Source organism: Lepisosteus oculatus, chromosome 3 (assembly GCF_040954835.1).
Source record: "Lepisosteus oculatus isolate fLepOcu1 chromosome 3, fLepOcu1.hap2, whole genome shotgun sequence".
Lineage (NCBI taxonomy): Eukaryota > Metazoa > Chordata > Actinopteri > Semionotiformes > Lepisosteidae > Lepisosteus > Lepisosteus oculatus.
In genome coordinates this window covers 14,030,713-14,047,799 of record NC_090698.1, presented here as the reverse complement: position 1 = coordinate 14,047,799, position 17,087 = coordinate 14,030,713, and the positions used below count along the sequence as shown (strand labels likewise).

General features: G+C 40.3%; 1 protein-coding gene across 1 annotated transcript in view; it reads left to right on the top strand.

Moving 5' to 3' along the window:
• grid2 (glutamate receptor, ionotropic, delta 2) overlaps positions 1–17,087 on the top strand; it is a 595,344-nt gene that overhangs the window by 577,388 nt on the left and 869 nt on the right. The gene's annotated exons all lie outside the window — the stretch shown is intronic.

Below are 17,087 nucleotides of genomic sequence, written 5' to 3'. Positions count from 1 at the left end.
TTTAAAGCGAGGCGTAGAAAATACTTGCCTTATAGTAAAAGGAAGAAGACTGAATAAAATGTGAATTTGGATTTGACTTGCTTTGTTGAGGGAAGACAGCCTTGCATCTTCTGAGACGGTTCAGGAAATGTGTTGCATGGGAGGTTTTTTGAGAGGCAATGAGCACTGGCTAGGGTGTATCTCGGTTTACATGCGATGAGACAGAAGGTGTGGTCTGACCTCTCTTCTGAAATTTCCTTTAGAATCCAGATTACAAATGTGGCACTGATTAACACTTTGAGTGCCAGCCTTTTCATTGAAAACTACCTGCATAGAGAACAGAAAACGGTTACAAACGAGAGACGGCCATTTGGCCCATCCAGCCCATTCATTTTCAGTAGCTGATTGACCCCAGGATCTCATCCAGCCATGTCCTGATGAAAGCCAAGGCATTGGCTTCCACAGAATCAGATCTATTTCATGTTGCACCTTGAGGAAAGTTTACAGAAAGAAATATGAATCAGGTGCAAGGACAGTAAGTGACGTCACAGGTGGCTATTTCGTCTTTTCTGTAGGATAGACATCTCACACTCTGTGTGCCTCTGATACCCCAGAACATCTAGAAACACAAGACGGATATCATGTCGCATGGGATGTTAAGGCTTGAACACCTGGTCACTTCACTTATAATGACTAGTTTGTTTTCTTCGTACTAACAGGGATCCTCTGTGATGGTGGTTCAAGCATGCTGGTCCACAAGGTTGTAATCAGTCTCTTTACACTGGGGCTCCACAAGTTGAATTGATTGATTAAGAGTTAGCAGACAGTATGGCCATTAAGCCCGGGCTGAGCATCCCTGCTCTGATAAACAGTGGAAATTCATATTGAACCAGTCACCCCACGCTTCATTAGAGCTAATAAAATTGGAGCCAGATCCCACTCACTAGGGGTCGTGTAGGTGATACCACGGCATGTTTGTGCCTCTTGGTAGACAAGCATGCCGAGTTACATGATGAAGATGTGAAAATGCAGGGAAGTGCCTTACAAAATGTATTCATGGCATAATTTTCACCTGACTCCAGAGGATGTGACCCTCTCCAGTGCTATCAGTGGCTGAGTATTGGGAGTTTTGCACTCCTGGTTTATGGCTTGTCCGCAGATTGACACAATCAGCACTTGATACATAGTGTGGTGGTGACATAGTGCAAGTTTAAATTGTCTTCACAATGGTAACAGGTGTCTATAGGGGTTGGTCCAGCACCTATGGTGAAAAGCACAAGTGCTGTGCTAATTTTTCCGACCCCTGCTGTTTGTAATGCATGGAAAAAAAAACAGAGCTATCAACCTGTCCATGTCACTCCAGTTTCCTCTTTCAATTCAAGAAAACTAATGGCTTTACCACTCTAATTTCTGGACTAATTATCTTATCTGCTCTCTGCTGATTGGAAGAATAAAAACAGAGCTATTGCTTGAATTCCCTGACATTCAGGTAGACATCTTGGGAACACAGATAGCACTGATAAAGGGCCATTTTAGAGGACCTTAAAAGCCGCAAAAGAGCCTAACAAGGGCCATTAGACTTTCTTTCATGCGTGCCACAGCGGGCAGGGGAGGGGCTGAGAGCAGCACCCTGAGATCAGTGCGATTGTCCAGCAGTAAAAGCGTCAGCCATTGTGTGGGAAAGTTTCCCTCGAAAGTGGCTCCTCCTTTCCATTTCTGCTCGGCTGGTCCACAGAAGGCTCAGACAGATCTCTGCAACAGTGGGGGCTTTGTGATAGGCTGGGGGGTTATCGGAACTGGGAGGGAGGACGCTGAGGCTGGGCGGAAGGGGGAGAGGGGGACAACTGGAGAAGGGGCAAATTGTTCCCGTATTCTATTCACACACTGAGTTTTTAGCATCGCTGCATAATAATCAGGCTTCAGCGAGTGTGCTCAGGTGTCACTGGGCCGGATGCCTTTGTCTGGAGACGTGGGCTGCCTGTGGCAGGGGAGGTTGTTGACGCGGTCATGTCAAACTGTCAGACTTTCTGAAATTGCAGCATTTAGGCAGAGTATTGGCAAATTAAGAGCTGAACGCAATGGAGAGACGGGTGCTATTTTTTTAAACCTGGAGACCTGTTGCCTTGGTTATTGGCTACCATTCTGTTATACTCTACCACCAGATCCCAAGTGATCTCTGATTGCAATGTAGCAGGGCACATTACACTATGTACTGTAAGTAGCCTTGGTCCTGATACAGCCCTCGCCTTTTTGTCACTCCAAGCATTAAGTACCCCTGAGCCATCGTCATTCCCTTTGGGTGAGCTGCCAAATCTGGCATCAAAGCTATTCTGCAATTCAAATCACATGTCACTCAGAGGTGCTTTAACCAAGTTTGTAGCTGGAGGACTCACTCCAGCTGGGGAGGTTAGATAATTAGGTCCTTAATTATATAACTCTGTTAATTACTGAAATGAATAGATGGGATTTTAAATCATTAATCTCTAAAACATTTTTTCCTTTTTATGTTCTAATTATCTATTACCCAGACAATTAGGGAACTTGCCATGCCAAACTCTTGTAGTAGAATAGGCTGGTGATTGATCGTGGTCTGATGAAGATCTCGCCATTGATTAATACAATGTAAATCTATATTAAATCAGTTTTGTGGCACATTTAAAATGTTCTTCAAGCTTGAAAGAAGCAGCAAGTATTAATCCTACATAGTCACCCATTTAAGTCATTATTTTATGTACGTACTAGTCCTGGGAAGAGACAGAGCTATCCTGATGGTCCTGGTACTGCCCAACCTTCACTGAAACCCTTCAGTCTACAGAAATGCCAATACATCAGCAAGGATCACAGGGGGCAAGTGTCTTTCCTGGTGCCACCCAACCTGGGCACCAACCATGTGGACTAATGCGTCCAAATCTTCTATACTCACCACTAGTAGACATGTCCTGTGGAATGTTATCCTAATGAACAATACAATTTGGTTGGGCTTAAGTTGCAGATGTTTGCTCACTCCTTTCAGTTTTGATTTTTCAGCACCAAACACATTACCAAGTCAGGAGTCACCTAGACAGCATTACTTTTTTCCTACTTTTTTCCTTACAGCTCGCTTTCTTTTTAAAGTACAGCTATTATTTATAACTAAAACATGCTTGATCAACAAACACTTTTTCTCCTTTACGATGATGTCTCACATTTTACACCCCACTGTTGTTGGCCATTTGCCTGTAAAAAATCAAAGAAAACCGTCATCAATGTCTTTTCTTTGACTTCAATTAATTATGTTTTCTTCATGATTCTTTATGTTTTCCTAACTCTGTATGGTCAGGTTTGATGTGACATTATCCAATTTAGACAATAAACAAGTCTCCATAGATTTTATTTGGATTAAATAACTTCTGTAACCATCATTCCTGTGTGTATGTGTGTATGAATGTGAGTGCACAGGTGTGTGGGTTTGTGTGTGTATGCTCGTGTCTCTGTGTGAGTATGAGTGCACAGGAGTGTGTGTAAGTACATGGGTGTGTGTGAATGTAAGTGTGTGAGTGTGCGTGGGAGTACGTGGGTGTGCGTGTGAGAGTGCATGTGCCAAAGGAAAAAGGTGTGTCATGGATAGGTAACCCCTAACAACAAGACTTATTCTTGCTTTGAGCAGGACTACACCATCTAACAAATGTAAAGGATGCTAGGGCCTTTTCTCCCCTGCCACAAGCTCTGTTCATCTCCCAAAATCACGAATGCACATACTGTACAGACCGGCAGCAGACACTAGTATTGCTGAAATGCTCTTAGTGCCCTTTTTATTTTCTAAACATCTTAACATTCATTGATACTCAAAAATATCAATCAGCACAAAAAGTAACTCCAAGGGACACATTTTATTCTAGGGATCAACAGTCCAATTATCCTCTTGCTTCTTCCTGCTGCTACTATATGTCTCCTACCCAAACTCAAAATAGACGGGGAAAGAGAGAAGGAGGATTTCCCTTTGTAGTGAGGAAAGGGCACCTGAAAGTCCTTATTGGTCAGCATGATTACATACATATATACAAAAAAACATTCTTTTGTAACAGTCTCTGTTGCTATGGAGAAGCCTAACCCTAACCAGAAAGAAGAAAGATGCCAGGCAGTCCAGTTTCCCCAGTCTCTACAATGGTCATGCTGTATTGGAAGCTCTCCCACAGGCTGGACTCCACTCTGTCTGCTCTGTATCACCTCTCCAGCCTTGTATCTTTGTTCCTTGCCCCCTGGAAATCAAAGTCACAGCATAGCTTTGCTGTTAATGTCTCTTTTGGTCTGTCGTTCCTGGACCAATAGCTCTTCTCCCCTGCGGTCTTGCAGAAAGTGGCTACCCTTGCTCTGACTGTTGTTTTGAGTGGCTCGTGGGAAGAAGCTTTAGTCAGGAATCTGGTAGTCACACTTTATCCTCTCTTGTCTTATGAGCCCTGTGTCATAAATCTAATCTATTCACCTTTAAGCTAATAAATATTGCCCTCATTAAGCTTATTTCTATTAATGGTAAGTGACAGATTCATGTGTTTATATATCCAAGGCTTGATTTCTTCAACTCTTTACTCTATTGGCTAACTAACACTCTTTTCAGTAAGTTGCGATATGTTCCAAACTCTACAGCTAGACTAACTGACACCAGAACTTGACAGCATATCACTCCTACACTTAAATTTCTGTATTGGTTGCCTAATAAGTCACATATTCAATGTGTTTTAAGGATTTAAATAATCTGGCTTTATTATACATCTCTGAACTCCTCCATGTTTACACTGGAGGCTCCGGTCAGTTGAGACGGGTCTTTTCCTCACTGTACTAAATCTCAGACTCACAGGACAAATCTCAGACTTTTAGGAACCATTCTTTTTCTGTTGCTGACCCATTGCTATGGAACACCTTTCTTCAGACTATATGAGACACATTTTCTGACTCTCATCAAATCAAAACCCATAACCTTTTTACTAGGGCTTTTGTTGAAATGCCCTTCATTCTATCTCTATGAACATGTTTTTCTTATTTTTCTTTTACTTTTGGGGTTTGGAAATTAGCTTAATAAATGAAAGTGCGCAGGTGTGTGTGAATGCCCAGGTGTGTGTGAGTGTGTAAGTGCTAGGGTATGTGTGAGTATATGGTTGAGAGTGTGTGTGTGTAAGTATATGACTGCATAGGTGTGAGTGTGTGAGTGCGTGGGGGGGTGTGTGTGAGTGCACGTTTGTGTGAGTGAGTGTATGACTGCGTAGGTGTGTGTGTGAGTGAGTTGGTGTGTGCGTGTGAGTCCACGGGTGTGTGTGTCTGTATGACTGCATAGGTGTGTGTGTGTGTGAGTGCACGGGTGTGTGTGTGAGTGCCCAGGTGCGTGTGTGTGAGTGTATGACTGTGTGTGTGAGTGTGCAGCTGTGTGTGTGTGAGTATAAGACTGCTTGGGTCTGTGTGTGTGAGTATGTGGTTGAGTGTGAGTGCATGGGTGTGTGAGTGAGTGTGTGTGTGTGTAAGTGAGTGTGCGAGTGTTTGAGTGCACATGTGTGTGTGTGTGAGTGTATGACTGCGTGGGTGTATGTGATTGTGTGACTGCATAGGTGTGTGTGAGTGAGTGTATGACTGTGTGAGTGCGTGAGTGCACGGGTGTGTGTGTGTGTGAGTGTTTGGCTGTGTGTGCACTCTGTCATTTCGAAGACACTGTGAGAATAAATGGCGACAGCCCCAGGTCCCTGCCTGGCAGCACGCCCTCCTCCCCCCGTCCACATGCTGTGAAGGTCCATGTCAGACAGCAGCCCCTGCCATGTCCCTCTTTATCCCCCGGGTCTCCTGTGAGAGCTGTCACCACCCCCTAGCAGGGCCGCTTCAACACAGACAAGACCATACCAGCCCAGGCAGCAGGGAGGAGGCAGAAGCCCACATTTCCATGCTGGGGTTTTGTGTCCCAGCTTGTCTTCCAGACTAAGAGTCTAAGACTGAGGGAGGCTGGCTCTGTCCTTGGGATTCGACAACTGTCTCTTTTTACAAATCAATTAAAATGAGCAGGACAGTCCCAAAAGCCCCAGTGCAAATGTCACTGCGCATGGTCTGAGACCTAAAAGCAAATTCTTAAAAGCTGTCGAACAAGTGAGAAAAATAAGTGTGGGAATGAGAGAGATGTGATTTCTGCTCTGTTGTCTTATTTTATCACCGCATATACAGGTTTTTATCCCTCCTAGCTAAAGAAAACATCATAACTGAAAAAAAGTCTCACTTCTCCAATGACAGCCAGCCAATAGATTTACAATCTATTAAAAATGAACTGCTGTAACCCACTGAGCCCTGTATACTACAAACAAGATTTTAAGTTTTAACTGCAATCATGACTTAAAATGACAATATTTATCCACTACAACAGCCGTAAAAACAGATTTGCATCATAAGCTGAACACATGTTGCTGTAACAGTGTTCAAAATTAACAAGCTTCTCATGTGCCTGTGTGAACAGTGAGACTGGCTTCCTCCCAGTCCCTTCTTCTCATGGATTTCTTTGTGACAAAGTTATTCTTGCCAGTACCCTGATATCATGAAAATTAATTAAAGTAAAACTCCTTTAAAGTTCTTATTTTGAAATTATTAAAATGTAAAAAATGCCACAAAGAGTCAGTGTTCAGAGCATGGATTTAAGAGAGCCTGTCATGTACATTGTAAATGGACAGGATTATTTTTTTAGGAAGATATCCAGCAGAGATCCTGTAATGTAACTTAAAAAAGCTTCCTTTTGGCACAAGTGAGATATTAAAAGCTAAAGTGAGTCACCGACTCTTTTAAGTAGGGATTAGAAGTACTTTAGAGATTCCATCAGGCAAACCTTTCATAAAAGTTATATATTTTTGTTCCAATGTAAGGGTGGAGTTCAAAAATCAGCTTTGGTCTTTATAGGTTTAAAGACAGCAACAACAACTCCCCTAGAGTGACAGAAGATTGCCATGGACACAAAGAAGTAATTTATTAACTAAGACTGAATCACTCTTCGGTTCACCAACTCCAACTGCTGTGTTCCTAAGAAAAACAGGAGAAGAGGCTTCCTTCTGCCGTGACATATTTTAACAGTGTTCGATCGCAATGTCATTTTGCAACATAAAATGAACTGTCCAAGAAACAAAATTGGGTTAGAATCATGACCCATGCTGGCTATAATGTATTTCCAATGACTTTCCTGTAAGGTTGTCTAGAAGAGAAACATACTGTAATATGCTCTTTTGAATATGTTTTTTGGTCTTAATTTATTTGACTGACATTTTATCCAAAGTAATTAACATTTGTATACATTTATTCAAATGTATATTTTGCTCAGTCAAACTGAGTACTTCAGTCAAATCTTAGTGTACCCAGGAGCTGAACTCACAACCTCTTAGTTACCGTACAAGACCAGAGCTCCTCACCACTGATCCACACTGCCATCCCCCTTTTACAGCGTCAGCCCCTGTAACAGAACATTTATATTACTTTTTCTTACCTGTTTGTTTACCTAATATCGCTTATTTACAGTTACTTGGTTTCTTTATCCAGTCAAAGTGAAGTGCCTGTCAAAAGGCATGAGAAAACGTTAAGATTATTTGCATTTGTTGGGGTTACACCCTGCTTATTCAGACAAAATTTAAACTTAATTAGTGTCATTGAGGAAAACACAGTAGTAAATTCTGACAAATATAAGCACAAAAGACAAAGACTGTCAGAAAACCGTACACCGTACAAGTACAAAAAGTGAGTTTTACGGAAATGGACAGAGAATTTGTTCCTGCAAATAGAGTTAGGTTTTTGGGGTTCTGAGAGTTTCTAATTTCTCCCGAGGTACAATAAAAAAGCTTAATAAAAGATTTTCTTTTATTTTTGTTTTGTTTTGGTTCCATTTTTCGGAATATAACACAATGTTTAACTGCTTTTCCATTCTAAATATTTTCTTGCAAATATTCCTTGTAAAGCTAGAAACAAAGAAATAACTGTTCTGTTGTATTTCTTAAGCTCCATAAAAATAAAATAGGAATTATGTGTAAAATATTTTTTAAGTGAAAACATTAAAAAAATCAATAATATAATAATAGAATTCCAATCAATCTTATGGTCTTTTGCAAGTGATCACAAATGGCACTTGTGTTATTATATTAGACTCTGTGTCATCACAGGAAGACCTTAGTTGTTACCTGTTGTTAGAGGTGAACAAACTCTCAACATGCGTCCATCCCATGTGGAATCAGAACTGTGTTTGGCTGAAGTCCTGCAGGATGTGGTCACACTTAGTAGGGAAGGGAAAATCGGTTGGTACTTCAGGCTCCAGTGCAGGTGTAGTCTGGAGCCAGGTGGTATCGTGTCTGGTCCTCAGGGCTAAACAACTAAACGGCATCTGCTGACTGTAGTTTCCAAGGAAAAAGAGGACCTAGAAGGAAGAGGCCATCAAAAGACTCTTCTAGCTCTTTAGTCACAAATCTAACATTGAGGTGAAGTAAACCAAGCACAACCCAAGGATGACTTGGGATGTAAAGAGAAACTGCTTTCAAAATGTACAACACTACATATACTGTATAGGTACTGTAGTTTTCTCAAGGTAAAACAGCTAAAAAAATATTTTAAGACATTTTAAATGTCTTGGTCATCTGTAGTTTACGCCAGAGGTTCATCTCAGTGTGATCAACAAAGCCAGCTGGTTTGCTTGGTCTTTTTCTGTTTCACACATTGTAGTTTTCTTCTTAGTGAAGTGGCAGGGTGCTCATTGTACTGTAGTGTTGTGTATAACCCTACAGAGCTGTCGGACCCAAATGTGCATTTGGGTTTTACAGATCTATTTCATACAGGAGGTGTGCATTATGTTTGTTTCACTTCCTGTGAACACTCATTTCTTTATTGTAGTCAGTTACAACAGATCACCTTCTCTACTCACCAAAATCATCAGAGAGCTTGGTTCCAAAATGTTTAGCTGCATTAAGGTTATTTTGGCTGAACAGTGGTGTACTGTTTTGGTTTCTGTGCCAAAATAGGGTGAGTCATTTTGTTTTAAAGGTTGGTATTGACATTTTTGACAGTAAAATGCAAGATCTACATCACCTCTGAATTCTCTAAAATCTGGTCCTGGTTGTGTAGCTGCTCTAAAAAATTGCAGACTATTTCAATGTCCACTATTTCAAACAAAGCTGACCTAATGTCCAAATAAGCTGCCCAGGAATTGACACTGCTGGTATACGGTCCACGATGACCAGAGCTGGAATTTCCATTTTGCAGTTCTGCCAGCTTTCTTTTCACAGTTCTGTATGTGGAGGATTGATAGAGTAGCACTGTCATTAGTGTTTCTGTCTCACAGCCACAAGGCCTGTGGGCTTTTCTGTGTGGAGCTAGTCCTGTCTGTGTTCAATCTGACTGTTCCTGTGGCATCTACTGTAACTGGAGAACAAGTAGGAATGACCAGGAGCCCCCCTACATGCTCAAAGGAGGAGATCTGTGGGTTAGAAGAGTAGAAGAGCAAGAGCACAGTAGCACGGTCCAGAACACAGATTGAGGGGTATCATCCTGGGAGAGTAGTTAAGAGAGCCTCCTGCCACACTGTACTCTGAACTGACCAGAGAGTCCATCTCAGTCTCACTAAACCCATCATCTGTTGCAGCTTCTCCTATCTGGTAGATGTTACGGATCTTTGAAAGTAGAAGTAAGTAATTTTAGATCCTTGTTTATCCAACAGCTATACAGATATAGTCACACTGGTCCCTCTGCTTGTAATTGTCTGTATGTGTGTTTGTGTGTAGAGTGCACTGGGTGTTTGCGTACAAATTTAAACAAATTTGCTGTAATTGACATGTAATGTGGTGTTTATGTATTAGGGTTAAAATTACGTTGCTTGTAGCTTTAGAACTCTAAGTACCACTTAGCAAGCAAGATTTTCTGAATCAAACAAAATGACAATTTGTTAGATTCATCATGTCATGGGAGTGTGTTTGTTGTCATTATCGTCTGTGAATAAGAAATTATTTTAAAGTAGCTAGCAGCACAGAATTGGCTTTAAAAATTGCAAGTATTTTGTGCAAAGTGATGCGTAATTCCATTATTATTTGTTGAGATTAAAACAAAACAGCTTGCATTCATTTAATTGTCTGTACCTGAACTTCCTTTTTCTGATAGAAAAAATTCAAAATCCCTCAGACCATTATTTCATTTTTTTCTGAGCACCAAAACAACAACGAGAGACAGTAGTGAGCTCAAAGGAAGATGTTCTGTATAGGCAGTGCACATTTTGAACAGCTTGTTTTGAATAACCTGGCACTTTAACATGGGGTGTGTCTCATTTTATTTATATTAACGAAGAAGAGTTACTCACACATGATAACATCAGTGCAGAATGATGGGTAAAGGCTCTTGCTTTACCCCCTGGCAAAATGACAAATGTGGTGTGGCTTAAACTACAGGCAAAAAAGCTTGGTTTTAGCAAAGGTTAACCGCAAGGTAAAATTTGACATCTGCCTTAAAAGTTAATTTGTGAGAACTGATTTCTCAATTGATTCCATTTGGAATACTTCGGTTGTATTCCTCATCCTTCATGCCCAGAATGTGTAAAGAAGAAATAGAACAATACAGTAAAAGCTGCCACAGTTCCCTGTCATTTCTCTGCAAGGCAAACAGTAATTGCATCTTGAGACAACAACTGTCCCTACTGAAGAACTAAAGAACAGTTCCTCAAAACTATCCCATTCTGCTGTAAAGAACTACAAGCCTTTGTCATGCTTGGCTTGAAAGGCAACAGTATTGCAATATTGTAACATTATTAGATGAGGAGCCATGAATCTTAAAGTCTTCAAGGGGTTGAGCTGAATACCTGGAAGCGGCAGGTGGAGATGGGGTGGAGGAGGAATACAGGAGACAAAATGCATACAGAGGTGTTTGAGTTAAATGTTTGTAGCTAATTTATTAATGATTATGATCAGGAACAGCTGGGTGAGATCGACTTGTTGTTGTCATCACTCCCAAACCTCAGTTATTAACTTCCATGTTGAGCACAAGACTGCGGCATGAAGGGAAACAGACTCTCAGGAATATATCCGCACTCTAAACAGCCTTTCCATTGTCAAACATTGTTAATTTAAAAAGCTATTCATGCAGGACACGATATTCTAAATTACATTAATGCTCACATACTGAGCAGCAGGAGGGACAACAGACAAGGGACCTGTGCACAAGTGGTACAGTGGAATCAAGACTGAGTCATGATTTAACAGGTGCATCAATGCTCAGGTACTGTTTGTGTTGAGGGAATTAACCGAAACAGCAGGGGAGGGACAATGAACCAGGCTGAGCGTCTTGTAAATAAGAGCTGCACATTTTCTACTATACATTATTCCCACTAATGGTCCCACATATAATTGATTATATGTTTATACACATCAGACACCATATTACATACAGTACTATAATCTTGTATATGGAGGTGACACCGGCTTACGAGACAGTACTATATAGTTTCTAGTCCACTTTTTACTAATTAGTGCAATTTTCCAAGATGAAACTTGTTCTCATTAATTAGCTGCTTACATACTGGATTATACACTTTGTGAATTTTATAAAGCATTTTGGGCTGTGGCTCCAAAAGCTCAGAACAGAACATATCATTGCTAGTGTTTCTGTAACATGCGCAGTAGTTTCGATTTCTGCATGTAAAATGTAATACATGCCTTTTGAAGCCTTTTTATTATTTTAACAGAAAATCCCAAAACTCATCAGGGAAATGTTCTCATGCAACACATGATGATGAATTACATTCACTTTAAAAGAAAGCTAGATGGTATGTTACGGAAGTTTGTTCAAGCAGTTCCCTGTGACACTTCTCCATCCCCAGGGCATTTTTCACTGTTCCAGGAAACTCCCCTTTTCATGCAAAACCAGAGTCACAGTAGTGGATCAGAGCAGGGCAGTGTTTCATGAGAAAATCCTCACGGAAAACCTCAAGCAGCCTTTGGTGCCAGTTTGCTTCTTGGGAGTAAATAAAAACTAGAGATGAAAATCCAGAGCCATGTGCTTTGAAGCACCAAGCCCAGCTTTTGTATTGCAAGTAATGGACGTGTCAACTGTGGTTTGTATACGGTGGTCAGTAATGCGATTTCTCCTGAAATGTTTTTTTATAGGTTCATTTTCACAGCAATGTCGCTGTAAAATCGCTTCTATCAAGATGAGAAAAGAAGTAATAGACTTACAGGACCTCACATACAGCTGTAATGCAATAGATTAGTAGGGCTTGATGTGATTGTGAGCTACAGTAACTCGGATTGGCTGCACTCCTGTTTTATGGGCTTTTTCTAATGCAGTTCTTCACTGGCTCTATGGGAATTCCCACAATATTTTAGTTGCAGCACGACAACAAAGAGCACACAGTGAGGAGCATGTCTCTTTCGACACATTCTCTTCCCACACTCTCTTTACCAAGGAGACTATCTGTGGCCCAGTTTAATTAAACTCTCCTGCCCTGAATTAGCCTAGGTCTAGCTCCCTGACTGAGAGGAGCCTGTCACTCCGACAGGAGGCTCCTTCCTTTGTGACATCCAATACCAGGAGCAACATGGGAAAAAAAAAAATAACAGGCACACAATGAAGGAGAGACTGTCGCCAACGCATCCAGTTTTTTTTCTCCTGATAGAAAGGATATTTAGAGACGCCCACAGAATTATAGTTTATAAACTGACAAGAGATTATGAAAATACTTGTCAACACATTTGTTTTTAAGCAAAATTTAGACCTTTACAAACTGTGATTTTTTGTTTCAAATGTATTTGGTATGGTTATGAGATCACGAACAAGGAATGAATTGTGGAAAGATTCTTGGACTAGGGCAAAATGAACTAGCCAGGTGAAGGAAACCAGAATGCTCCTTGGGTAATTTCATGGGTTGTAATGTCATTTTATTTTCATGTGCGGTGAGTAGTGTTTTGCCTTGGTGGAATCATGTAGTTTTAGTTTTGACATGACTAACATTCAGAGTTTACCTCGCTATTCCTTTATATAGACACAAATTAAGACCGCAGTGAGTAAATACGTTAAAAAGTGTAACATTTTCAGCATGGTGGGTAACATTTATTTTTGGGAGGGGGGCTAGAAAAAATATTACATAGATAGTAAGGTGGTCAACAGTTCCTCAAAGTTCTTGGGCTGAAATATTTAATCAGAATGTTCTCTTAGAATGCCTCTGCAAACATGCCTGTCTGAAATAAAGATTTCAATATATCATAAAAATGTCTTGTTTCAGTCTAAGATAATCAGAATGCAGAAAAATCAGAATGCAATACGGCTTTCAAACTCTCAGGAATCACAACTGAATTTATCTGATGTGTTCATGGGCTGACACCCATTATTTTTGCTTGTGCTCAAATACAGTTAATTGTTTTATCTAGATAAGATATAATCTACACAAAGAAGGACATGTTTTAAGGGACATTTTAAACAGAAAACCCTCATATTTTTGTGTGGTAAGTTCAATTTTGTAAAAAATATACGTATGCCAAATAATTTCATCTGATCTTGCAGCTACAATCTAAGGCTTTTAAACTTCTGTATTGCTAATTCATTTCCGATCTGGGGAAGCCATGAGAAACAGTAGATCCACATTATGGAGGCAGCTAAACTATCAAACCTCTGTCATTTCAAATACTGTGAATCAAGACCTACGACACCTGAAGTGAAATATCACTCAAAGCTATAGTCCTCTTTCTATTCCAGCTATTCCATTTCCAGGCAACTTGTTGGTTTTATTCTATGTGGCTGTGTTTCCCCTACGGTTAAATTCACATTTGTGCTGAAGACTGACTGCTTTGGGCCCACTCTGTCATGGTGTCATGGTTGAGCAAGGCTTCTTGACATGTGAGTGCCAGTGGCTGAGTATCTTTCATAATGTGCGGGACTGTGTACAAAACCAGCAAGAAATGAATAACAGGAAACAGCATTGATCTCCTCTACTCCCGTGAGGGCTGAAAAAACTGTAGCAATGCAATCATGCTGTTGAAGGTCCACAGGTAGGTGAAGACAGAGCCTACTGCAGCGAAAAAAAAACACAACAAAAGAGTTATTTAATCATGATTAAATGGAAGGTCAATTTCATACCACTGTGGGTATAATCACAATACACTAAGAACCAGTCCCTCGCAGCTAGGGAGATCATCCATGCATTGATACTGTATAGGGCTTTGTACTTCACATGTCACATTTCTAACATAAAACCCTACTGAGACTGTGTATTAAAGGCTTGCTGAATGTTTAGATTTAAATCTAAAATATAAATCATCTCTGTTCCTTTCAACTTGGTTAACATACATTTTGTAGGTTCAACAAACAACTGATGTTTTTATTATCATCATCATTACTAGTAGTTGTCTTTATATCTTGCTTAAAGATTTATTTCCATTGCATGACCATGGTCATTTGCCATTTTCTACTTAATTACTGTACATATCTGTTTGAGAATTGGTTGTGGAACACTGTGTAGTTTCCCTTCCTGCATCTGTGTTTGGAAATTATGTTGAGGTGGGCTGTGGTCTGAAGAATACTTTTATCGTTGCTTGTTTGGAAGGGCTCTCTGTCATTTCTTAATGATGTACTATTTAGTAATTGAAAAGACATCCTCTATCTAAGTAAGTCAGCTTCTAAGCATTTTCTCATACAATGCATTTCTGTCTGGGTGTCTTTGCCACAGACCATCAAAGCCACACATCAAGATAAAAACCTGCTTTTCAAGTAAATGAGCTTTCCTGTCTTCCTTAAATTGATTTGGAGGTATCATGGAGCAAACCTCAAGCTTCAGTCCATTTCTTCCTAGGTTTAGATCAAGCAGAATCAATATGCACCTAACTTTATTGTGACCATTTACATACCTCTATATACAGAACTCCTTTTCAAATTAAATTGTACAATCTTAATCATGGTCTTTCTCATGAGCAAAAAATATTTGTGTTCAGTACATACTCAGAGAAAAGCACTCATTTTATGGAAACAGAAATATAAAGGATATGTACATTTTAAAATGTTTCAGATCATGACTTCATCATGAATCATTAAATCAAAACACAATGAAAACATACAAATCTAGATAAAAATGTTGTGCATTCCTGTGCTACGTGGACATTTTGCTGTGCATGTGGGATCAAGTTTGATGATAAATGCTGACCAGATTACATTTCTCCTAAGATCACCAGAAGCAATTGGGAAGAAGCCGACATGGTTGAAATGAGGGATTCTTTTAAATTAATTAATTTTTGGCAAGAGAAGATTCCTGGTTACACAGGGGGGTTTGAGATAATGGCAATTAATTCCCTAATAATTTAGCCCAGCAGGGGAGTTTGCACTGAGATGAAATACCAGACGTGGTACCTTAGAGATTGGTGCATCATGTCGCCAAGCTTCCTCAGGAGAGCTGGGGTTTGGAATGACAGGCCCATTAGGTGTCGTGTTGAGCATGTGACCCCGGGTTCTGGGCTCATGATCTCTGCGCCGTCACTTTGTCTTCTTTAGCAGGACTCAGGTGGCTCACACATCAGCACTGTCTCTTCACACCAAGCGTTGTGATCAACACATTCCTCTCTGTCACGATTGCAGCAGGAGAGGGAACTGGGATCCCAGAGGATGCGGACACAGTCCCCAGCATTCCAGATCAATATTCTAAAGTTATTTAAATGGAATAGGTAGAGTTCCTGAAAGAGAACAGTTTAGCAAAGAAAGAAGAGATGTGAATCTTTGTACAACTTTTAGTATATTTCTCATGTATAAGATCGCATGTACATAACCAGCTGTAGTTTGAATAATGTCTCAGTGGTGTTTTGCCTAGCTTTAGCAAACATTTGGCTTTTTTAAATCCTGTAGTTGCTGTGTGAAAGGCAAAATACATCAAATATTAAACAGATGAAAGATAGAACAACACTGGTTTGGGTGGTGAACTTAACTGAAAGATTTGCTCAGTATTGATGTGTCTTGTAAATGAATTGTTTTTCAGAGCAGAATCTTCACTGTCCGCCTGGTTTCAGAATCTTTCTTTTTGCAGACAAAAGCATGAAAAACAGTCTATTTCTCCATATGAGATTGAAGATGATGCCTTTTTTAACACTCACTGCACACATCGGGGGTGTAAAGAATGTTGACTCTGCATTTTAAACTTTAAACTAGTGAGCAATGGAGAACAAACTCCAGTTTTCAATAAGGATGTTGATCTGTCTTTATTCTCGGAGTGACAGATCAGGAACCTTCTGATTGCTGAGAACTTGAACAGGAATATGGACAGATTTAAGATTCTAAATCTTGTGCCGCATGGTGTGGTTTTCTGTGTTAGGCTATGGAACCAGGGCACAAGGATTTATGCATAGTATGCATGGAAGAGTCACATCTTGCTGCTAAGGTGTCTGTTGTATGAACAGCTTACCCATGTTAACAGCTGGATTGCCAAAGTCCAAGCCCTAGGAGTTTCTGATTTAGTCATCTTCACTTAGGATTGACTAATGTACCTAAATGCACTATTAGGGTTTCCATGTCTCTGGGGCACCACTTGTTTCAGTTTTTTTTCCTGCTCTAATTGGAAGAAGCTTAAGGCAAACATTTAAAAAAATTACAAGGATTCATTCCTGGGTGCTTTTACATGTGCTATTGATTAACTGCTGATTGATTTTTTGCAACTGTTAAAAATGGTTTTTGTGTACTTATCCACCCATTTTGCAACTGTTTCATCCAATTTCCAATTTAGGGTTGGATGGGAAGCTGAAGCCTGTGTCGGCAAGCAACTGGCACAAAGCAGGATACACCCTGTACAGGCCACCATTCACAAATGCACACACACACACACACACACACACACACACACACACACACACACACACACACACACACACACACACACACACACCACACCAGAAGCCAATTAACCTATCAGTATGTCTTTGGACTATGGGAGGAAACCAGAGCACCTGGAAGAAACCAATGCAAACACAGGGAGGATATACAAACTTCACACAGGTAACACCCCAGGAATTGAACCCATGGCCACAGTGCTGTGAGGCAGCAATGCTAACCGATGTTTCACTGTGCTGCCTTTTCACATACTTATTTTTCTTTCAATTCCTTTCAAACAGTATTTTTTATTTCCTCTT